Source organism: Protopterus annectens, chromosome 10.part0 (genome assembly GCF_019279795.1).
Source record: "Protopterus annectens isolate FY-2018-M chromosome 10.part0, PAN1.0, whole genome shotgun sequence".
In the NCBI taxonomy this organism is placed as follows: domain Eukaryota; kingdom Metazoa; phylum Chordata; order Ceratodontiformes; family Protopteridae; genus Protopterus; species Protopterus annectens.
In genome coordinates, this window is record NC_056744.1 from 1,309,760,693 (window position 1) to 1,309,787,365 (window position 26,673).

The window sequence follows — 26,673 nt, forward strand, 5'->3', positions numbered from 1 at the left end:
CAGTGATCATATATATGTCCCTAATGACCGTGAGGTTGTGGCCAGCAATATCGTCTCTTCCAGCAAATAGCGGGATACCCTGAGGTGCTGGGTGCAATAGACTGCACGCACATACGCATCAAAGCACCAGCCGGTGAGCGGGGTAGAGCCTACATTAACCGCAAGGGATACCCCTCCATCAACTGCCAGGTCGTGTGTGATGCCCAGGGCATAATAATGAATGTGTGTGCTGGCTGCCCTGGGAGCTACCATGATTCCCACATCTGGCATCTGACGCAGCTGTACCAATCATTTGACAATGGGGACTTCCCACACGGACACCTAGTGGGGGATGCAGGTTATGCACTTGAGCCGTGGCTGATGACACCCATCAGAAATGCACACACACCTGAACAGGAACGCCATAATGAGGCACACGCACAAACACGTAATATCATAGAGCGTGTGTTTGGGCTGCTCAAGTCACGGTTCCGGTGTCTGGACACATCTGGTGGAGCTTTGCAGTACACACCAACTACATGTACCCAAATGATCATGATATGTGCTATGCTACATAATATGATCCTGCAGAAACAGCTGCAGCAGGACCAGCACAGGGCTGGGCCAAACATCCCCCCACCATTGCCAAGGCCACCACAGGCAGGGGGTGACTCGGAGGAGGAACAACCTGACCTTGTCCCAGTAGGCAGAAGGAGGCATGCCCAGTATGCCCTGGCCTTGGCAAAGAGGCAACGTATAGCACATACGCTTGGTCAGTAGGAACACTGGGACTGATACCCACTCTGACTCACTCATACAGTAACAGGGATGCCTAACATGACACAACCTGCTTCCAAACGTACAGGGAGTGTAGTATGTGTATCCGACAGAGGTGGCCCTGCAGCACCACCTGAGGCATGAATGCCATGTGTTAAGTAATGTAATATCATGTACAATATGCACACCTGAGGACCCCAACTAACATCCATATCCACGCATATGACCCTGCGGAAACAGCTGCACATCATACAGTGATGTACATGTGCAAAAACATGGAACAAGGTACAAAATGAGGGTGACTAGCAATAAATAGCATGGATAACCACACACCCATGTTTGTACCACAACAAGAAGCAACATGGAATAGCCATGGTCAAAAACCAATGGCTAAAACCGACTACTACTATATGGCTTGCTGCAGACCACTGTCCTAATAGCAGGAACTGCCCCAGGCCTATGTCCATAGGTTCATAGGTTCATACTAGGCTATCTGCCCTAGGGCATTAATAAGCCTAGCCCAGAGTTTTGTGGCTTCTGCCACCCCTGCAAGTTGATGGATAATATGCCCATTATTTTGCTGTGCCTCTGTCAAGCAGTGATACTGAGGTTATACCTGGGGTATACCTGCAATCTCCCATCCATTGGTCAAGATCTCACTTGAACAAAGCCAGTGAGGTGCTCAGCCTCACATGTACCAGGATGTTGTTCCACAGCATATGGACTGTCTGGGTGATGAATCTGTCCCTCCAGCACATCCTATTAATATCTGTGTTGAGGTTTAGGTCTCCTGCCCTTGTAGTTCTGATGGATGTAGAGGTCTTGAGGTGAAGCATGTTCATTAATTCTGGGTTGGACATAGCCTTGTATGTCAGGCACAGGTTACCTCTGAGCAGACGGTAAGCGACTGAATACAGCTGGAATTCCTTCAGTCGGGCAGCATAAGAAATATGTTTGAGACCCTTTCACCTCCTGTCGAGGAATTTGTGGGCCCATCCAATCTGAATGGGGCATTGTATGCAATCATTGGTCTGATGAGTGATGAGTACAGGGGAACAATGACCTCCCTTGATCTAGATGTGAATCACTGCATGATGAGGTGGCCAATGTAGAAGGCCTTCCAAACTACCCTGGCAATGTGAGTGTCAAACAAAAGGTCACTGTCAACCTGGGTGCCCAGGTCCCTGATAACCTCCGTTGTGCTTAGAGGATTGCCACCTAGATGGGAAGTAGTGGTAACCTTGTTCTTCCTGAAGGGTATGGCTATGCATTGTTTAGTGTTTAATGTAAGGCCATGGCTGTGGCACCAGTTATCCATGTCTATGAGACCCTTCTGAAGGATGTCTGTGTCAGATGGGTTTCAACTATGCTTCCCAGTTTGCAGTCATCTTCAAACTTTGTCAGCCATAATCCTCCTGTGTTTGCTCGTACTTCTGAAAAGTAGATACTGAGCAAATGTGGGCCCAGGACTGAGCCCTGTGGGACACCACTTGTGACAGCTCTGGAGTGTGAACTGGCACCAGCAACTTTGACCCTGTGTGTTCCGTCACTTAGCCAGTTTGCAACCCATGCTGTGATGTATGGGTTCACAATTAAGCTGGTGATGTTTTCAATGATACCTGAGTGGGGTATTGTGTCGAAAGCCTTTGCCAGGTCAAGGTAGGCTGTGTGGACTGCCTTGCCCATGTCAATGGCCTGGGTGACTGTTTTGAAAAGGTCAACCAAGTTTAAAAGGCATGATCTGCCCTTGACAAAGCCAAACTGGATTGGATCCAATGTCTGCAAGTCCCCTATGTCTTCATTTAGAATTCCCATTATGATCCTCTCCATAGCTTAGCAGAACAGGCTTGTCAAGCTGATGGGATGGTAGTTTCCGGGGTTGGTGGAGGCACCTCCTTTGTGAAGTGGGTCCACCATTGCTGTATGACACTCCTTGGGAACATATCCTGAGATGAGGCTAAGATTAAACAGCTGCCCTAACTGCGGGTGTAATTACTCATTGAGTTCATGGAGCACACAACTGGGGACACCATCTGGTCCCATGGATAAAGTGTTTTCTGCCTTGGATTGAGCAGTTCCCACCCCAGCAGTGGAGATGTTTGGGGGCTACAATCCTCTGGTGTACATACCCCCAGTTGGGGAGGGGAGAAATCTGCACTGAACCTGTCAGCCAGTATGTTGCCAATGTCTGTAGGTGCAGTGATATCAACATCATTCCGAACTAAGTCTGAGCATATCTGGGAGTTCCCTCCCAGGTTTCAAACATAGGTAAAAAAGGCCTCATGATTGTCCCTGGAGTCCTGAGTGGGTTTACTCTCAAAACATGCCTCGGATGATTGTATGGGGGAACCCAGTGTTTTACTCACAATGAGCAGGGGTGTCTTCCCTCCTACGGATTACGCTCTATCTCGTAGTAGCTCCTTCCTTGTGTTGTACAGCTTGTTTATGGCTAGGGTCCACCAGACTGGATGCTTGCCTGTGGTACAAAGAGTCTTTTTTTTTTTTTGGGATTGCCTGATCCATGCAGTCCTGGAGGTGCTGGTAGAAGGCATTTCTAAGTGATACAGTGGCTTGGGTAATGGTGTCCGCTGGCCTGGAGGCCTTGAAAGAGACCACACCAGTCCTCAGAAATGTGAAGTCGGCATTTGAGAAGGTCTTCACTGTTTCTTTTCCCATCTGGGGTGTGGGTGGGATGTGGACTCCCACTGAGAGTAGTCCATGATCTGATCTCACCAATGATGGGTATACATCTGGTGTTGAACAGTGTGACCCCATGTTTGTGATGATGTGTTCTAGTATGTTGCCTCCACTTGAGGGGATTGGGACCAGTTGTTCCATGGCATTTCAGTGTATGAACTCTTGGAACCTTTGTGTTAGAGTGTTGTGGCATGATTAGTGATCCCAGTCTATATGTGGATAGTTGGAATCACCCAGTAGGATGGTGTTTGGAGATACATTTATCCCTTCAGTGTTTGCAGGATAGCTGTGTGAGGTACCTGAGTTTGAGCGGGTGGCATGTAACATGCTACAAACTGCAGAGCAGTCTTGCCTACGGTCACTGGCACCTGGATGGTCTCCGATGCATCGTGTGTTGCCACCAACCATGAGGTGAGGGTGTCCTTGATGAATATGGACACCCACCATCCTTCTTGGTGTTGTCGGGATGCTGGTGCCGGAATGCATGATATGAGGTAACACCCGATAGTGCCGGGGTGCTGTCAGAAGCTGTGAACCAGGTTTCAGGCACAGAACAGACATCAATGTGCTACATACTGAGAAGGGCATAGAGTGTGTGCAGCTTGAGGTTGAGACCTTGGGCATTGAGCAGCATTACCCTTAGTGTCTTTCCTTTACTGTGTTCTAGGGTGGTAGGTGTAGAATCTGAATCTTGCATAAAAAAGGCACAATGGGGGTGGCAAGAGCATCATCTGAAATCCGGAAGCCCAGGGTCGACAGGTGCAAGCCGTCCCTTGCAAATCACCGTGGCCTGTCCAGCATGTCATCCCAGGCAGACAGACATTGGACTCCTTAGAATGACACCATAGTCTAAGCAAAATATTACAGCTGATCATCTTGTCTCTGTTTATGTGGCATCATACTTGGTGAAGGTAGGATACTGCCGAAGGTCAGGGTCATACCTGCCTGGCCTACATAATCAGAGGGATCCTCTATGTCTCTTTCCATGTAGTCCAGGGAGGTACATCTCAGGTCGTTCACACCAGCATGGATTATGACTGGGTCAGACCTGTACTTGCAGTTTAGTGACCTGAGTGCTTGCATTATGTGGTGGATTCCAGTGCCCGATAGGCAGCTTACTGTGACCTCCTCTGTACCTGATCTGGTGAGTGGGACATCAGTGTGTCTGACTATGGAGTCACCTATGACAAGTGTGTCTGGCATTGTGTTTGGCCTTAAGGGCTGTGACTGTTTGGCACACTGACTCTGTGGTCAATGTGTTGCATGTGCTGTGCCCTGTGGAGGCAGTTGTGTGAGTGTCTGCTGTGGTGGCCACTGCCATTCTGGTAGACTTCTGATCAGAACCTCCGAGAGTGTCTCTGTGTGTCTATGTGTATGATCTGAAGTTGTGACAGTGCCATGTGAGACTGGATTTGTGATGTGTGTGTGGTTACCTTCACCTTCTCTCTGGTCTTGCTAGTCCTATGTTGAGAGAGCTCAGCCTCCACTTTGGCTATATAGTTGCATCTCTCACATGTATGTGTGTTTTATGGCAGAAGGAGAGGGTTGTCAGTGTACATGAGGCAAGTGTAACAGTGCCTCAATATTCCCAGGTTCACCAGCTGAGCAGGAGAGGACACTAGCAACTGATCCCTAGACATGCTAGAAGGAATAGACAAAACAATGTTGGAATACAGGGAGATATCAAGCCCCCCATGCCACATCATACTGTTTGATTGACAATAGCTACACATACACCAGTGTTTCATAGTGTCATAGTCTACTACTAGGCTATCTGCCCTAGTGCATGTATAAGCCTAGCCATAGTGATGTGGCTATTGCCACCCCTTATAGTGGTAATAAGTGTACAGAATAGATTCTGAATATTGTGCCTCTGACTTAGTAGTGACACATTATGACCCCCTTATGTAATTGAATAACATGACTGTGTCTCTGTCTAGTCTGTGCCTCCGTCTCATATGCAGTTGTCCAGATGTCTCCTGAAGAGAGTCAGTGAGGGACTCTGTCAAACATGAACTGGGATACTCTGCTAGAGTGTGAGATGCCTCTGAGTTATGACTCTGTCCCTCCAGCATGTCCTATACATGTATGTGCTGAGGTTCAAATACTCAGCTCTCATGGCTCTGGTGGATTTGGATTGCTTGCAGTGGAGCATGTCCACCAAATCCTGATTGGACATGGTCTTGTATGTCAGGCATAGGTCACCTGTAAGTATGCGGTATGACACTGAACAAAGCTGGACTTCCTCTATTCTGAAAGCATATGACATGTGTTGAAGAACCCTGATCTTCATGGTAGGTACTTTTCGGGTGCAAAGGTGCAAAAGGCAGGATCTGCCCTGTACAAATCTGAACTAGGTGGGAACAAGGGTCTGTAGGTCAGTAATGTGTCTGTGTAAGAGCTCCATGACTCCTCCCATATCTTTGCAGACAAGGCTGGTTAAGCTTGTGTGGTGGTAGTTGCCATGGTCTGTGGAGGCATCTCCTTTGTGGAGTGGGACCACTGTTGCCATATGCCAGTGTTCAGGTACATATCCTGTAGCAAGACTAAGGTTAAATAGCAGTTGTATATATGGGTCCAGCCCCTTCTGGAGTTCACATAGCATGCAACTGGAGATACCAGCAGGTCCCATGGATGCTGTGTACTTGTCTTTGCTGAGTGTGGCTCTCACATGGACATCCCAGATGACAGTGAGGTTACATACAGCAGTGATAACTATCTTGTTTTGGGGGTGAGGGAGGGAGTAAATCGCACTGAAGCTGTCCGGGAATGTTGCCAATATCTGTCAGGTCACTGGAATATATGTTGTTGTGTACCAACTCTGAGCATATCCGAGGGTTCACAACCAGGTGTCTGACATAACTGAAGAAAGCAGTGTGGTTACCTTCATTGTCTTTGGTGATTTATGTCCCCAAGTTGACCTTGCATGTCTTTATGAGATAATGTAGCTTTCTACTAGTGCTGATCACAGCTGTCTTCCCTTTTGGAGATGTAGCTCTGTCTTGCATTAGTAACCCTCATCTGTCATACAGTTTGTTTATGGCTGGGGTCCACCAGACAGGACACTTTCCCTTTGTGGAGAGGGTCCTGTTTTCAGTTGATTGTATGGTCCATGCTGTCTGACATCTAGCTAAGGGGAGGTCATTCTGGTTCTGCAGTTATCTTTCATCAGCATTAGAAATGACCACAACAGCCCCTGTGGGGTGTACCTCATGCACACACATCCAGCACCTGTAAAGTCCACAACAGTACCTCACCAGGAGTATGACAGAGCTGGAACACATGTAATGTGTAGTCTGATTAAACAGAGTGCAGCTCCACACACTGCCATGCTGTCCACCCAGATGCAAGCTGTGCCTGATGTAGAAAGCCATGTCCAAGCTGGAATCAATGCACATGCTGCACCTTGTACAATCTGAATGGCAGGGAGCTATGCACATGAGGGACCTGAACCCCAGCACTGACATATATAGGACAGACTGTACTGCATTATCCAAAACACAGAAGCCACCCCCACACATGAGTAAACTACCAGTACAGGTTGTCCATAGAGACACTGGTTGAGTCCCCTCAACAGGAATCCTAATGAGTGGATGGGAGATGGGAGGTTTACCCTGGGTATCAATGTTATGTCACAGGTAGACAGAGGCACAGTATACTAAACAAGACATATGACATGGCAAACTACGCTTACAATGTGTTGATGGACAAACACACTCTCCGACTAGCATTAGGTCAAGATACCTCTTGAACACAGCCAGCAAGGTGCTCTGCCTCAAATGGACCAGGATTGTATTCCACAGCATAGGGAGTCTCCGGTGATAACTCCATCCCTCCAACATGTCCAACATACATCCCTGCTAAGGTGTAAGTCACCTGCACTAGTAGTTCAGGTGGATCTTCTGAGTCTGAGGTGGAGCATGTCCATTAATCTCTGTTTGGACATGGCCTCGCATGTCAGGCACATGTCACCTCTAAGCAGACGGTATGTGAGTGAATAGAGTGTGAGTGTCTTCAATCTGGCAGCATATGACAGCTGTTGGGGTTCCTTGATCCTTTAGGTGGGGACAGTCAGGGTGTCTCCAATTGCTGCAGATGTTGGGTGAGATACAGCCAGAATAGGGCATTCGACTCGATCACCGGTCTGATAAGTGAAGAGTACAAGGGAACAATGACCCACTAGATCTGGATGTGAATCCCATCCTGATCAGGTGGGCAATGTAGAAGGTCTTCCTAGCCACTTTAGCAATGTGAGTCTCAGAAGAACGGCGACTGTCAACCTTGGTCCCCAGGTCCATGATAACCTCCTCTGTGCTTAGAGGATTGCCACCTATATGGTAGCTTGGGGTCACCTTGCTTTTCCTGAAGGGTATGTCTACACATGTTGTGCACTTTGACTTCAGGCCATGGCCCTGGCACCAGCTATCAGTTACTGTGAGTCCCTTCTGAAGGATATCTGTGTGTGATGCACTGTCCACTATGGTGCCCAGTGTGCAGTCATCTGCTAACATTGTCATCCAAAGTCCTCCCATGTTGGCCTGTACTTCTGGGAAGTACATGACAAACAATGGGGGCCAAGGACTGAGCCCTGTGTGACACCACCTGTGACCAGCCTGGAGTCTAACATAGTGCCAGCAACTCTAACCCTGTGGGTCCCGTCCTTAAGCCAGTTTGCAACCCATCTTGTGACATATGGGTTTACATTTCAGTTGTTAGGGTTTTCCACAATACCTGAGTGGGGTATTGTGTTGAAAGTGTTTGCAAGGCCAAGGTAGGCTGTATGGACTGCCTTTCCCCAACAATGGCCTAAGTGACCAATTTGAAGATGTCAACCCAGTACAAAAGGCATGATCTGCCCCTGACCAAGCCAAAATGGGATGGGTACAATGTCTGCATGTCCCCTATATCTTTGTTTATGAGCTCAATTATGATCCTCTCCATAGATTTGCAGACTACACTTGTTAAGCTTATGGGGCAGCAATTACCAGGGTCTGTAGAGGCACTGCCTTTGTGCAGATGTGCACAACTGGACCCTAACCAGGCTGTTGTGCACACTATGGAAATGTAAAGCAGTGATAGGACTGAAGCCCAGGATACTGACCACCACAGTGAAAGTACTGAAACACTACACTAGACAGTGCTACAGTGTTAGGTCAGTATGAATGGATGTTGACAATTGTGTGCAAAGTATCCCATGCAAAACCTGCAGGCACAGTATACTCCCTGTTTTGTTCACACAAAAGCATTTGGACAGTAACTACACAACATGGCACAGAACACACAACCATAAACTGGAGGTATTTGTTGAAGGTCACACTCATCCACAAATGTGATGGGCTGCAGAGTTCAACATATGTAAAGCCCACACTGGGCATGCTCACACACTTAGATAAATGAGACATCTTTCACACAACATGCCATGGGAAGGCTGAACTGGGCATGCTCACACACTTGGTCCAAATGTTACTCCTAGCAAATGTGAAAAAACACCAGAGGATGCTCATCCCCCTTTCTAGACACTGATCATGTAAGCACCCTATAAGTATATTGGAGAAAAGGATTCGCTAAGTAATCCGAATAGTGCGCCGTGCTAATGCGTCCGTCTGTAGTGTCATAACATAGTTAGGTAGGGGTTTGAATCCAGCAGGTGGCAAGTGTGTGTGAAGGGGTGTAAGTGTGTATGAAAGAAACATCCCTTTTGGCAAATGGGAAAACACACCACAGGATGATCATTCCACTTTCTAAACTCTGATGATGTCAGCACCCTATAAGTATATCAGGGGAAAGAAAATCCCCAAGTAATGCGAATAGCGCGCTGTGCTAATGCGTCCGTCTCTAGTGTCTTAACATAGTTAGGTAGGGGTTTGAATCCAGCAGGTGGCAAGTGCGTGTGAAGGGGGGTAAGTGTGTGTGTAAGTGTGTATGAAAGAAACATCCCTTTCGGCAACTGGGAAAACACACCACAGGATGATCATTCCACTTTCTAAACTCTGATGATGTCAGCACCCTATAAGTATATCAGGGGAAAAGAAATCCCCCAGTAATGCGAATAGCGCGCTGTACTAATGCGTCCATCTCTAGTGTCTTAACATAGTTAGGTAGGGGTTTGAATCCAGCAGGTGGCAAGTGTGTGTGAAGGGGGGTAAGTGTGTGTGTAAGTCTGTATGAAAGAAACGTCCCTTTTGGCAACTGGGAAAACACACCACAGGATGATCATTCCACTTTCTAAACTCTGATGATGTCAGCACCCTATAAGTATATCAGGGGAAAGGAAATCCCCCAGTAATGCGAATAGCGCGCTGTGCTAATGCCTCCATCTCTAGTGTCTTAACATAGTTAGGTAGGGGTTTGAATCCAGCAGGTGGCAAGTGTGTGTGAAGGGGGGTAAGTGTGTGTGTAAGTGTGTATGAAAGAAACATCCCTTTTGGCAACTGGGAAAACCACCACAGGATGATCATTCCACTTTCTAAACTCTGATGATGTCAGCACCCTATAAGTATATCAGGGGAAAGGAAATCTCCCAGTAATGCGAATAGCGCGCTGTGCTAATGCGTCCGTCTCTAGTGTCTTAACATAGTTAGGTAGGGGTTTGAATCCAGCAGGTGGCAAGTGTGTGTGAAGGGGGGGTAAGTGTTTGTGTAAGGTGTATGAAAGAAACATCCCTTTTGGCAACTGGGAAAACACACCACAGGATGATCATTCCACTTTCTAAACTCTGATGATGTCAGCACCCTATAAGTATATCAGGGGAAAAGAAATCCCCCAGTAATGCGAATAGCGCGCTGTGCTAATGCGTCCGTCTCTAGTGTCTTAATTAGGTAGGGGTTTGAATCCAGCAGGTGGCAAGTGTGTGTGAAGGGGGGTAAGTGTGTGTGTAAGTGTGTATGAACGAAACATCCCTTTTGGCAACTGGGAAAACACACCACAGGATGATCATTCCACTTTCTAAACTCTGATGATGTCAGCACCCTATAAGTATATCAGGGGAAAGGAAATCCCCCAGTAATGAATAGCACGCTGTGCTAATACGTCCATCTCTAGTGTCATAACATAGTTAGGTAGGGGTTTGAATCCAGCAGGTGGCAAGTGTGTGTGAAGGGGAGTAAGTGTGTATGACTGATATATCCCTTTTGGCAACTGGGAAAACACACTACAGGATGCACATACCCCTTTCTAAACAATATCACAATTATGTATGGCTTTTGATTACAGACATGCCACGTGTGTTGTGCACACACAGAATGCCCATGTGTGTGGGTTGTCCCTCACAATAATGCATGACATTGATTACACCGGTTATGGCAATGAACACATGATGTATGTGTGTGCCAAATACACATATGTACCTGTGACTTTCAATAGTTACCATGTGTGATGCCTGCCACATGTGAATACATGGTATTTGCACAGGGTAACATTATGACTGTGGTCTTCTGTGCAGGTGCTGCATGTGGGATGTGTATACACAGTGTGAGATGTAGATGCTATCAGCCTAGTAGTGAGGGATGCACACCTGGTCTGGGGCATAAAGTCTACATGTTGTTGATGTACAGGAGCCGCATGTTTTCACCTGTTGGAGTGGTAAGACAGTATTCCATAGCAATGCAGTGACTGCATGCTAAGAACCATTCAGCTAGGGTGTTGTAGCTACACTTATTCATTAGCATTCAGTAATTTGTCGGAATCCCTGGTGAGGGTCTGATGCCAACCAAGGTCAGGGGTCTACCAGCCTGTGTCACTTGCTCAGTGATCCCTTCCATGTTCCCTATCATGTATCCCAGTGAGCAACATCCCACTTCAGCTGTGGTGGCATGGACAATGACTGAGTCATATGTGTCCATGCATCTGACTGACTTGTATGTTGTTGTTACAGTTTGGCCATGTGTTTCCATCTCATACATGTGATGTACATCAATGGGTAGGGGATAGGGTTGACTGTGTACATGTGGCAGCTGTGACATTACTACATGACACACATATTCCACAACTGTACCATAGAGATGACTGACAACTGACCTTTGCACATGCTACCAGAGTATTGAGATTACATTGGTGATTGACAGCACATAGGGCCAATGGTGAAAAAGAGACATAGGTCCATAGGTTTGTACAGGGATATCTGCCCAGGGCATGTATCCACCTAGCCAGAATGTGTGTGCCTTTCAACATGCATTGTGAATCTGTCTTGCTATGCCCTTTTCCAAGGTTAGTATACTGTGCCTCTTTCTCACAGTGACACATAAGTGATACCCAGGGTAACCCTACAATGTCACATCCAGTCATTAATATCACTCTTGAAGATAGTCACTGAGTCAGTCTGCCTAATCTCTATTGGGATAATAATCAGGAATGAAGGGAGCCTCTGAGTTGTGAATGTGCCCCTCCAGCATGTCCTATGTATATCACTCCTGAGGTTCAAGTATTTCCAGCGTGTATCCTGGTGGGATCTGGATATTCTGAGATGCAGCATGGCCATTAAGTGAGGGTATGACCTGGCCTTCTATGTCAGGCACAGATTGCCTATGAAGAGGCAGTATGTCACTGAGTAGAGCTGCTGCTACTTTAACCAGTCAGTATGTGGCATCTGTTTGAGCACTTTGATCCCCTTGTCGAGGTACATATGTGGTAGCTCCAGTTGCTGCAGGTGTCTGGTAAGGTGCATGCCAACAGGTTCATCATAGTCAATTATGGGCATGATGAGGGATGAGTAAAGGGGCACAATGTCCTCCCCTGGTCTACATGTGGATCCCATGATGATGTGGCCCATATAACATGCTTACCTAACCACTTTGTCCATGTTGTTGTCAAATGGTAGAATGCTATCAACCTGCGTACCCCAAGGTCCATAATTCCTTGGTCTGCACTTACTGGATTAACACATATGTGGTACGTTGTGGTCACTTAGTGTTTGACAAAGGGGATGACTATACTCTTTCTGTCATTCATGTTGAGGCCATGGCTGTGGCACAAGTCGTGTGTTTGCAAGAGTCCCTTTTGGAGGATGCATGTGTTAGCTGGTGAGTTGATTATGGTGTTCGGTCTGCAGTCACCTGCGACTTGCTGAGCCACAGTACTTCCATGTTGGCCTGTACCTATGACAAATATATAATGAACATGACAGCTCCTAGGGCTGTGCCTTGTGGGACACCACTTGTACCAGGTTGGAGGCTGACATGGCTCCAGCAATTCTACCATGTGTGTTCTGCCCTTGAGCCACTGTGCAATACCCATAGTGACATAGGGGTTAATATGTACACTGGTGAGCTTCCCTAGAATGCACAAGTGGGGTATTGTATCCAAGGCTTATGCAAGGTCCAGGTAGGCTGTGTGGACCTCCTACCCCTTGACAGTGGCCTTGGTGACTGTTTCAAAGAAATCAAACAGGTTTGATAGGTAGGATTTGCCATTGACAAAGCCAAACTGTGTATGGTGACATGTCTGTAGGTCCACAATATCTAGATATGTGAGGTTCATGATGATCCTTGCCATAGCTTTGCAGACAAAGCTAGTCAGACATATGGGGCGAGTAGTGTCCAGGATCCGTGACGGCACCACCTGAATGTTGAGGGACCACTGTTGCTGTATGCCACTCTCTGGCCACATATCGTGTATTAAGGCTGGGATTGAACAGTGGTGTTATGTCTGGGTGTAGCTCTTCTTGTGGTTCATGTAGGACACAGCCTGGGACACTGTCTGGTCCCATTGATGCAGTGTTTATTGCTTTGGGAAGGGCATCTCTTACCTGAGCATCTGTGATGTCAGGGGGGGAAGCACTGTGCTGCGAGACATATTTGCCCTTTTGGTGTGGTGTAAGAGAAGGCAGCATTGAACCTGTCCACTAGGATGATGGCAATGTCTGTGTGTTTTATATTTTGTGTGACATATTGGATTACCTCTGAGCATATCTGGGTAGTACCACCCAGGTTACTAACATAACTACAGGCAGCCTTGTGATTATCCTCAGTGGCTTGTGGAATCCTCTCTCAAAGATGGCCTTAGACAATCATATGGGTGCCTGTAGTTGTCTTCCAATACTCATCAGTGGTGCCTTCACATTTTGGGAGGTTGTTGTATCATGTAGTGGCGTCATCTTTCTATTGTATAGTGTGTTTATGGCTGGTGTCCGGCGCCCAGGACATCTGCCTTTGGAGAATTGGGTCATGCTTTCATATGTGGCTTCATGATCCATGCATTCCTGAATGTGTCCACAGAATGCCTCTATACAGGTATCTGCAGTCTGGTCCATATTTTCAACAGGCCTTGGGCCTTTGAAGGTTTCCACATCATTTATGAGGGGTGTGCACTTGCTTGACATGAGCTGTTGACAGACGTGCCGCCTCCAGACAGAGCAAGGTGAGGGTCACAGTCAGCTACCTGTTGGGTGATAGAATGTGCCACATAACACAGGCACACAGGTCACTCCACAGCAAGTACAGCTATGAGGCAGACATTGTCCATGCTGGTGCAAACAACCTGAGACGTACCTCCCTGGACCACATGGAAAGAGACACAGAGGAGCTCTTACAGCACCCTCTCAAACTCAGGACTCCCACACAGCCTTCATGCTGACACAGGAGAGTTTAGATTACTCTGCAAACACCATCATACTGGGTGATGCCAGCTACCCAAACATAGACTGTGAACATTACACAAGCCACAATACCCAAGCTCTAAGGTTCCCATTGATCAGACATTCTTTAACTATGGAACAGGTAACCAACCTTCCCACAAGAGGGGCAGATATACTAGAGCTGATCTTTACAAACATGAGTACAAACTGCTCACCACTGGGAGTATATCCCTCATTGTTGCAATCAAACCATATACTAATCACACTGGAGTTCTGGATCCCCCGCATATGCAAACCTCCAACACATCGATGTGTGTGTGTGGGAAATGTCCCTATTAGCAACTGTGACAGTATCGTACAGGATGCAGATCCCCCTTTTGAAACACTGATGATGTCAGGACTGTATAACTATATCACCTGTAGTAAAGTCCTCCAGTAATTTGCATAGCGCGCTCTGCTAATGCATCTTTTTTCAGTGTCATAACATAGTTAGGTAGGGGTTTGAATCCTGCAAAGGGAATGAATGAGTGTGGTTTATGTGTGTGCACTATGCTGGGAGGGTTAACTGCCTTTTGCCAACTGGGAGAACACACTACAGGGTGCACATCCCTCCTCCTACACACAGATGATGTCAGCACCCTCTAAGTACAGCATTAGTAAAGATTTCTCCAACTACTGCAAATAGCACACTCTGCTAATGTGTCTGTTTCTACTGTCATTGCACAGTTAGGTATGGGTTTGAATCTTGCAAATGGAAAGTATGTGTTTTACTGTTGGTGGGGTTAGTGTGTGTGCACAATGATGGGGTGGGATGTGGCTTTTGCCACATGGGGCTATGCACTGCAGGGTGGTCATTACCCTTAACAAGCAGTGATGTTGATAGCACCCTATACAAACAAAACTACAAAACAGAAGGTGGTGGTACTGATAACACATGTAAGGTAACACTTCTTCAAGTAATGTCCTGTCCACAAAATGGAGTAGGATAATCAAACAATTCTTTTATTCTATACAGACAACATGACAACAGACAACTAACTGCCAGTACTCAGTATAGTGTTACATGCTACTGTAACACGCACATGTACACGAATATACCTAGATAGTGTTCTGAAGCCTGAATGTGGCAAGTGTGTGGATGTGGGATGTGTCTGTGTGTGCATTTCCGTATGGGAAACATGTTTGATGTGGCAATCAGGGTACTACAGTACCTGATGCACATTACATCTTTCAACTGATGAGGTTGCCTGCACCCTGTGAGTACAGGTAGAGAAGGGGATGCCAGTAGTAAACAACATAGTGCACTTCTCAAATGTGTACCTGTCATGTATCAACAGCTACTCATGTAGGGTGATAAATAATGGGAATGGCAGGTGAGCGTGTGCATGTGTGTGGGTAGCAGGGTGTGTATAAATGCATGTGTGACAGAACAGATACATGTAGCTGAATCTACATAACAGCACAAGATGCGCATTGCCATAGTCAATGTTAGCATGTGATGGTGTGCAGCTGGTACACTTTGTTAAGTAGTATGGGTGCAGATAATTGAGGACATTCATACAGTTACTGCAGCAGGACTGCTGGGATATACACACAATTATACTGCAACAGTCAACAGTTACCAACATGTTACTACTTATATACATCTATGTAGTCACCCTATGCATCAGCAACGTGTTTACCTTTACCTGCACCGATGTTGTAGTATGCAGGAGGTGGCACAGTGTCATCATATGCACAGGGTGTGGGTTAGGTATGCCCAAGCGGGCACTGGTAACACCAATTGACATGTGTGTGTATGTGTGTTTGTGAGGGGCAGCAGTACAGGGTGGACCGTTGTTGGTGCAGTGTGTGTGTGTATGTGTTTGCCCTAGGTGTTAGGTTTCTGTATGTGTGTAAGCACGCACACAGTCCCACATAATGGCTGCCATGTACAGGGTTTTGTGGACAGCCACAGACTGCACCTGTCAGGTCATCCAGATCAGTGTCTGTGGGCACGGACACGGTACCTGTGCCTGGCAGGGGTGCTACGGGCCGTATCCGGTACTAACCCAGACTGGGTGCTGTCATCGGAAGCAGGGGTGTGTTGACTGGACACAGTTCCCTGTTGGGACTGTCCAGAGCCACGTGCACGTGGTCTCCTGGGGCGTCTGGATGACAGCACAGACCCAGCATTGCTGGGGCTGGTGCTAGCACTTGAGGCGCGCGAGTGGGCCTGTTGTCGTCCCCGGCCACTGCCAGCTGGTGCTCTTACTGGCATACGGCCACGTCGACGTCGCAAACGCACACCATCGCCCTGGCCCATGGACATCTGGTTGTGGAGCAGCTGTTCTATGCCCCCACAACGTCTGTCAACGACATCTGTGAAGTTACGGATAGCATTCGCAACATCACGCATGCTGTCTGTCATGGCTGTGCGACATGCTCTCAGCTCCCTCAGACCCTGTCTGGTGCACCTTTCCATACGTGCCTGTGCCTGCATGACAGTTCTAAACATAGTGGAGGTTGACATACCTCCTTGGGCACGTCGGCCAGAGGCAGTACAGCCACGGATGCCCCCACGAGAACCCATGGGCGACTGTCTGCGTGGTACCATTGGAGGCCCCTGCTCATGGCTGCCTTGTGGGGATGCATGTACCACAGGTACCACATTACCCTGATCTATGCCCACTGCTGACTGTCCATCACCTAGGGACAATGGTGACAAAGGATGTAACGGCAGGATGACTGTGTGCATTGATGGGGTTGAAAGCTGTGTACTGTCAATTGGCTGACCAATGGCGGACCCAGGCACACCTTACTGCACCATTACAGACATTTCATCATCATCAGTACCTGGGGCACAAGATTCAGGTTCCCTGCTGCAGGTCACCAGAGCAGCACCAGAACCTACGGGAGGAAAACATGGAACACAGATTACAGTCTCAATACATATTTGACAGAGATGCACTTCAATACTAATGCACACATTCAGAAATGGACACATGCACTCATGGACACTAACACACATGCACACTTGGGCACAGGCACACTTGCACACATGCACACCCCACAGTAAACACACACATCAGTACCGTGTTACACTACTCAATTTACTACCTGTCAATTACAGTTATTGTGAACACAGTCACCAGCATGTCTACTACAGAGTTACACTACTCTTCCTAGTTTTATAAATTGTTTTACAGATAATGTTAAAAAGACTCACCAGCATGTATGGCCTGCCTCATTGCTAGATGGGAGGGACCTGGAAGTGTGAAGAGAGTAATGTCAGTGAGCACGTGTGCCATTCGTTTTGCACATGATACAGTACAGTAGTACACTAGTTCCCTTATACACATCAGCTGCACATCATGTCTGTATATATATCATGATGACAGATACATACCACATGCACACCTTATGCGTGCATGAAGTAACAGCGTACAGAACAGTCATATGTACATACCAGGAGTTAACTCTAATCTCACCCTTACCTCTCTTCAAACGTCAACTCAAACTGTACTTCCAAAACCACTGGCTTTGTTCTTCTTGGAGTCCAGGCTAACGTCCCTCTCCCTACCCTCTCTTCACCTTTAACCCCTCATTGTGCATAGAAACTAGCTTCTACCCTGTTTCTTTCACCTTGATGTCCTTCTATGCTCTGACCTACTTCTCCCATCCCTCCCACCTCCTCTTGACTGTCTTCCTTCTTTTCCTCACTTCCCTTCTTGACTCCTGCCTCTTCCATATCATTGTATCTGTCATACTCCTTCTACTTCTCTACCCTTCTGAGCCCTAACTATTATGTATATGGCTTTTGCCTTATTGCATAACCATTATGCTTTAGGTAGGATTGCTTTGAAACCAACGGTACATTGTGTATGACTCTAAACTGTTTGACTTCCTTACATGTATGTTGATTTAATTAACAGGCTGGTGTACAATTCTATTATGTTGGCTGTCTGTATTAACAACTTGTCTGTCTGCCTTTATTACGTTATGTGTGGAGCTTTTCTCCACAGGCCTCTACTGAAAATGGACTTATATCCAGCTAGACTATCTGGGTCAACAAATGTAAAAGTAATAACAATAAATGAATATGGCATCTTACCTGCACGCTGTCTTGCTGCTCTGTGGATCCAACCTCCATCAGGATGCATGATTGTTGCTGTTGTTCTGGGGCTGGATCCACAACACTTAGCAGTAGCCCCTCCTGTCTGGTGAGGGGGGGGATGTGTGGCCCCCCCCACCTGTGGCAACCTGTTGCCTGCGGATATCTGCAGCACGCTGGCGGACATTTCTTATCAAATCACTGCAGTGATGTCTCACCTGCTCATATGTCCTATCATGCATGCCAACATCATTTATCCTGCTAACGAGGTTTTGCCACAGTGCAGACCTCTCCTGCTGATTCTGGGTGGTGCGTGAGAACAGGATGGCATAGTCACGCACCAGGCTCTGGTGAATCACGTCATCCTCTGCAGCAGAGTAGGCAGGGTTCCTTTTGGTGCCATGTCTATCTGGAAAGGTACACAAACAGGTTATCAGCATAGTATCTCAACAATACATGGTACACATTCTATACAGGGAGTGTTAACTTCTACTTATTACTGCTTGGTTAAAACTTGATTACAGTGTAGCTATCATTCTATGTCATTTGTACTAAGTACTTGGCCTTCAGACCGGTTGTTTTACATTAGGGAGGTTGGTGGCAAGCACTGTGGTGGCAGGACACATATCTGTCATCCATTGAAGTTGGGAACTGCTGATTGTGGGCCCAGTGTACAAGTGTATTACTTCTGGTATGGGCAGTTGGCCTTCAGGCCAGTTATTTAACATTAACGAGGTTTGTGGTCTGCACTCGTGTGTGACAATAGGCTGTACTCTGCCATTCATAGCTGGGGACATCTGGTTTCAGGTTTATAGTGCCTGCATATCTGAGCTGTATCTTACTGACATTGCTACACCTTGTTTGTTGTAGCAAACACTACATCCAGGCCTCCTGGATCTACCTTTGTTTATATGCTTGTTATCTGTTAGCTTGTTATTTCACTGGTATGCTACTTCCACATAGTACACATCTTCTCAACACATCTGTGACTCACTACTGATATCTGCATTGCTTACTGTACATACTTCCATGTTACACATGACAGCAAGTGACTGCTTGTCATTGTTGCATTTACTTAATTGTGACACATTGCACTTAGGTTACCTGGCACTTGCTCACTGACACTTTTATATCAGTCAGCAGTTGTAGGTAATGTCAGTACACCCTCACTCCCCACTGGACCTTGTTTTCAATCATTAATGATTACAGAATTCACAATAGTATTCTAGCATGTCCAGAGGTCAGTTGTCAGCTCCCTCCCCAGTCCAGCTGGTGAGTGTGGTACTCCAGAGACAATGTTAGAACAGATGCATGCACACAGACAACTCCCTCCTCCTAACAACAAATTCAAACTCATGTGAGTGATGCAACCATATACCAGACTGGAGGCTAGGCTCTGTCTACTCAATACCGCCATAACCAGTCAGGTGGCAAAGGGGATCACTCACTACACTTCCAGTCTCACGTAGACCTACCACAACAGCGGACATAACACATGATCACACATGATCATACTTGTAGGCTCAGACCACAGCTCTGCCTATGCAGCAGAGACCTCCTAAGCAGACATCCAGGCAACCACTACCACATAAACGAACATGTGCAACACATATCACACAAAGCCAATGTGCTGAACACTCACAGCCATTAACAGTTAACAACACACCTCATACACCTGTACTAGGTGCCTCTATCATCAGGCACACTCACATCACGTTCACCAGGCTTAACGAGGTGAGGGTCACGGTGTGCAGCCTGTCAGGCACTATGACCTGCCACATAACACAAACACTCAGGTAACCCCAAGGCAGGTACAGGTATGACTCAGTCAATGTCCATGCTGCTGTGAATGGCCTGACACATTCCTCCCTGGACTACATGACATGAGACATTACAGAGCTCTCTGAGCACGTAGCCCGAGACAGTTTGACCCTGACCTTGAGTAGCATCCTACCCTCACCTAGAACGATGCCACAATATCAAGGCACGATGATCCCTTCCAACAATTGACTGACATACTGGTGTCATTCACAGGTGTGCCAATGCCTGCCATCTTGGGGTGGTATGCTTTGCTAGGGACAGCTTGCACCTGTCACCACAGTCCTATTGACATTTGGCGGAGCCTCCTGCTACACCCATAGTGCCTGTATTAGGCAAGGCTCATAAGGCAAACCCACATCCATTTGTATCACAAAGGATGAGGAAGTAAGAGTGATGCTACTCAACACTGGACGTCTAGACCCAAGGATGCATGCACTCAAAACCCTACTTAGCATTCTGGACATCGATATCTGTGCAGTAACATGAACCTGTTTCAGGTTTCACAGGAGCACACCAGTACTACCACGTTATAGCTGTTACCATTGTTGTCGGCCCCAACACTTGAACAAGGGAGGGGGAGTACCAGTATTCAATGCAGATTCCCACGCCTCCACATTGGTGGCACAGTACAACATAGGTGTTAGGCCATTGAGTACAGAAGACGTAGTTGGGGACCTGGGGAAGAAACATGGTAGCGGTCTGTCATTTGTCTACCACATGGCCAACGTGGATTGACAGACATGTTATATAGCCCAGCTAATCATGAGGGATTCACATGTATGGCAGGGGAGGTCATTGTGCCTCTTTACTCATCCATCATCAGGCCTATAATTGCGTACAATGCACCCTTTGGGATGTACCTAACCAGACACCTACAGCAACTGGTACAGGACAACAGTACATCATCAAGGGGATGCAATGGCTCACACAGATGTCATATGCTGCCCAGGTAAAGTGAATCCAGCTGGACTCAGTGGCATACTGCCTGTTCAGAGGCAATCTGTGCGTGCCATATACAGCCATGTCCTACCTAGCAGTAATGAACGTGCTGCACCTCAGGCAATCAGAGTCCCATACAGCCACATGCTCAGGAGAGCTGGACCTCAGCACTGACATACATGGACATGCTGGAGGGGCATATTCCTAACCGAGAGGCTCCCTTCACTCTGTAATGAGCTCACACTACTGGTTAGGCAGAGTCCCTCATTGACTCTCTTCCATAGGAATCTGGATGAGTGGATGGAGATCATAGTTGTACCCCAGGTATCACTTCTATGTCACTGTTACACAGAGGCACAGTATACTAAAGTCGGACAAGGGCATAGCAGCATAACTTGTAATTGGGTGGCGAAAGACAAACACATTCTACTAGGCTTACCAATGCCCTAGGGCAAATAGCCTAGTATGAACCTATGAACTGTTCATTCTCAACTGTTCGAGCTCATTACAGAGTGAAGGGAGCCTCTCGGTTAGGAATATGCCCCTCCAGCATGTCCATGTATGTTCTATTCAGTCGCTTACCGCTTGCTCAGAGGTGACCTTTGCCTAACATACAAGGCCATGTCAAACCCAGATTTGATGAATATGCTTCACCTCAAAAAATCTAGATCCATCAGAGCCACAAGGGCGGGAGACTTAAACCTCGACACGGCTATTAATAGGACGTGCTGGAGGGATAGATTCATCACCCAAAGACTCCCTATGCTGTGGAACAAAATCCCGGTATATGTGAGGCAGAGCACCTCGCTGGCCTTGTTCAAGAGAAATCTTGACCAATGGATGGGAGATCGCAGATATACCCCAGGGATTACCTCAGTGTCACTGCTCGACAGAGGCACAGCAAAATAATGGGTATAGTTCCCCATACTAAAGGGGTGGCGTAAGCCACAAAACGATGGGCTAGGCTTGTAAATGCCCTCGGGCAGATAGCCTAGTATGAACCTATGAACCTATGAACATGTGTGTACTGCTATAGTACTTCTGCCATATGTTGCATGTGTGTGTGTTGTGGGGATGCACAGGTAATGGCCAGATACTTCTGCACAGGTGACACGTCTGACACATTCTGGGTGTTCATCCATACATACTGGATGTGTGCTGCCATCCAACCCTGTGATGTGGACACACATTACTCAGCCTGGATATACATATCTGAACAACACCACAAGCACAGTACACTACCTTGCTATGTATGCATGTAATTACACAGTTATTCAGTAGTTATGACAGTGATGCTATCCATGCAGCCCACTGGGCCAGTGGAAGCCACAACACACACCGCCAGCACCTTTGCATATGCTTACCACAGACATCCCACATACTGCATGTACTGTGCACACAGATATCTAACCCAGAACAACTGCACACCACTTATTAATCCTGTCCAGTGGACTACAGATACAGGCATATTGTATAACAATAGTAGGAGGCTACTGCAGCACAGGGCAGATTCACATGATGGGAAGGCATCTGTTGTCTGCAGTGTTAAGATGCTTCACATTCACCAAATGCACAGATATTGGCAACATTGTTGCAGACAGTTTAGGTGCAGGTACCCCCCCCCATTGTCCTACACATGTGTTATTAGTTATCCCAGATGACTGTAACCTCCCTATCCTCTCACATGTCCAGGTGAGAGCCACCCTCATCATTGCAGAACATATATCATCACTGTTACGAAATGGTATCCCTGGATGTGTGCTACATTCACCCCTGGAGGACATAGCACCACATGACAGACTGATATTAATCCCTGGCCATACTACAGGATATGTACCTGAACAGTGCCATACATACACAGTGGTCCCACACCAATGAGGAGGAACCTCTACTGACCCTGGGAACTACTGCATCATATGCACAACTGGCCTTGTGTTCTAAGCTATGGAAGTGTTAGTTATGGCCCACATGTACAACAATATTACATATGTTTATATTTCATGACTATGTACACACAACCTATCTCATGGACATACCTGTAGATAGTGAACTATGATACATTTGGAGGTGTCACAGTATACACAGGATTAACCTGCTACTTTGCATTACCTGTGTTTGTGGCAGCTGTTGCTGTGCCAGTGGTGCTGCTTGCTGCTTGCTCCTTGCTGCTTGCTGCTTGCTGCTGCTTTTGCTGCTGGCAGTCCTAATATTTGTTTGGTTGTTTTCTCTCTCTCTCTCTCTTTCTCTGTAGTGTTTGTGCAATGAATGTATTGCGTGAGTGTAGTGTGGGTACTCAATGCTTTTGTAGGTATCTGCATAGGTCCATGTGATGGCCTCTGCACCAATTGTAAGGCAGCATTTGCTAATTGCATGCAGCTGGGTGTGTACTGATTGCATGTCTCACTGTGATTTCAGGACACTGCTATAAAAGGGTATGTGAGATAGGCGTTGCCCTTTCAGATTGTAGGGCGTGGACCATGCTGGTATGCTGTTGACAGTGTTTTGTGAGTGTGAAGGTTAGTACATCTCCCATGCTTCATGCTGTGTTGTAGATTCAGGTTGCTGCATTTATCTTGCCTGTTCCCTGTAGTGAGTGTGTATGCATACTGACACCTACAACTATATGTCATATGTATTTCTATATAAATATATATATATCTGTGTACATATACATACTTTCATATATGTACATTAGCTGACATTATTGGGTACAAGCTAACAATTAGCAGGGCTGTTTCTGTTAACACTACACTAGTATGGGAATCCAGTAATTGGGACTATAAAAGTCTGCATGACATGTTTTGGGTAGTAGACATACTATATTGCCTTTATCTTCATTCCTACTATTACATGTTCCACTTATTTAGCACTATATTCCTGTATGAGAGTCATGGCTTAGTGGTAGGTCATACAGACTAGTGTTACAATGGTCTTGTGGTAGGGCCTACTAGTATGCTCATATTCTGCTTTTGAGTTGAGTATAGGGCCTATCAATCAAAGTGCTGGAGGCACCTTTAAGCAGTTAAAGGGGTTAGTAGGTCTCACAGGAGCCAGGCTGTGTTGCAGATTCTGGTTGCTGCATATATCTTCACTGTTTCCTGTAGTGAGTGTGTATGGCTACTGAGACCTACAACTATATTTCATATGTATTAATATATATTTATATATATGTATGTGTAGATATACATACCTTCACATATGTACATTACCTTACGTTACTATGTACAAGCTAACAGGTAGCAGGGCTGTTTCTGTTAACACTGAACTAGTATGGGAATCCAGTAATTTGGCCATTAAAACTCTACCTGACATGCTTTGGATAGTACATCTCCTATATTGCCTTTATACTGATTCCTACTATTACATGTTATATTTATTTTAGCACTGTGTTCTTGTAAAGCAGGCATGGCTTAGTGGTAGGTCATATAGACTTATGTTACCAAAGTCCTGGGTTCGAGACTGACAGTGGAAATTTATTTTTCTTTGCAAACTTTCAAACTGAGTACAGGACCTGTCAATCAAAGTGCTGAGGCCACCTTTAAGCAGTTAGAATGGTAAGTAGGTCACACAGGGGTCAGGCTGTGTTGCAGATTCAGGTTGCTGCAATTATGTTCACTGTTTCCTGTAGTGAGTGTGTATGGCTACTGAGACCTACAACTATATTTCATATGTATTAATATATATTTATATATATATGTATGTGTAGATATACATACCTTCACATATGTACATTACCTTACGTTATTATGTACAAGCTAACAGGTAGCAGGGCTGTTTCTGTTCACACTGAACTAGTATGGGAATCCAGTAATTTGGCCATTAAAACTCTACCTGACATGCTTTGGATAGTACATCTCCTATATTGCCTTTATACTGATTCCTACTATTACATGTTATATTTATTTTAGCACTGTGCTCTTGTAAAGCAGGCATGGCTTAGTGGTAGGTCATACAGACTAATGTTACCAAGGTCCTGGGTTCGAGACTGACAGTGGGTATTTATTTTTCTTTCCAGACTTTCAAAATGAGTACAGGACCTGTCAATCAAAGTGCCATAAAGGCACTTTTAAGCACTTAAAACCAGGTCTGCGCGTTTGCTGAGCTCATGCATGCACTGACGGTGAGCTCCGCTAACACAAGCGCACCCAGCTAATTTCTTTGAAAGAAAAGAAAAAGGGGTGACAGGAAAGTGGTGAAAAAGGGGTCACAGAGAGGGTAAGACAGTAGGGAAACAAGCGTGGGATTTGCAAGAGGGATGTAGGTAAGGCCCATAGATGCCCATGTCTTTGGCAGCAACAGCTGTGCATTTCCATGTATTTTGGTGAGACATTGGAAACCTTTCACCCCTGAGAGAGGTGTCAGGACAACATTAATATTTGTTGTAGAGCCAATTGTAATTAACTGTTTCAATGTCAAGCAGACATGTGTGCGACATGGACAGCTATGTATGGGGCGTAATTTATTTGTGGGTACAGAGTGCCCTTTTTTTTTTTTTTCAGGTGAGAGTGGTATGTCAGGTGAAGGAAGTCGGTATAGCTGGGGAGGTAGGTTGGGTAGGTTAACAGACAAGACAAACAAGACGCATACAGGGGCGGTGTATGACACACGTGGGGGTTACACAATTGACGGGGACGGAGGTTGGGATTTCCAAGATGCATGAGCCCACAGATGGCAACAGTGGAACTGATATCCCCACCCATAGGCAGTTGCCACTGTTCCTTCACAGCCCAGGACGGGCTGTGCTGGGGCTGTGTAGGCGGGCAACGGCCGGGCCGTTAGCTGTGCCACACGAGCCTCAAGCTGGCGAGGGGCCCAAGAACAGTGTCTTGGATCTCCCTTCGCACCACAGACCGGACACCTGGAGGGTGAGTGGGCGAACCCCTCCGGCCACACTTGCAGAGGGGGACGGGCCCCATCCCCTGCAGCGCTTCCACCCGAAGGTGGCACAGGGCCACCGGAGGGGGGTCCGGCCTGGGCACTAGTGCCAGGTGCAGTCACCAGCTGAGGTGGGAGAGGTGGGTCCGCTGGGACCTGCCTTCCCAAGCGTTCTAGGTTTGTGAGTAGTTATGTTAGTTTGGGTTAGTGGCATTGTATTCCATTCAGATTAGTTGTAACAGCATGCATTGTTATTCCCATCAAACAAACACCCAGATATTAACACCATTGAACAAGGGGCATATCAATATCACATGCATTATTTGAACAGAAATACACAGTCAAACAACATGCAGAGTTGATTAATGGCAACAGGCCATCAGATTTGCAGGTATGAACAGGGCACATGCACGAACAGACATACATATATTTTTGAAACGGACAAATGTCCATGATTAATGAAATGTTCACATACCATTATTTAGTGGATGTTGTTATATGGAATTATAGGGTTGGGCGGAGATAGAAAGTGATGACACATTCATATGTTACACATTGATTTACATTTGTAATAGGTACACAATTAAGTTGAGGCTGATGTTTCAAAATAAATTTTATTTGACTGTCAAGCTACACCTGTTACAAATACATCACTATCCTACTTATTTTGAATTTGATCAGATACATCATCCTGCTACACTTTGATGACAGGACAGGGGACAACTATGGCTGTTTAGTCTGTCAGATAATCATTCATTCTATCTGCAAATTGTTTACTGTGATCACCATATACAGCATTTGGCCTAGACATTCCAGATTCTGACACACTGAAATCAGTTTGGGATATTAAGTTGTACTTCCCACATGCATTTAGTTCTGTAGAAACACACTGGGGCTAATATATTCAGGGGTTATTACTACT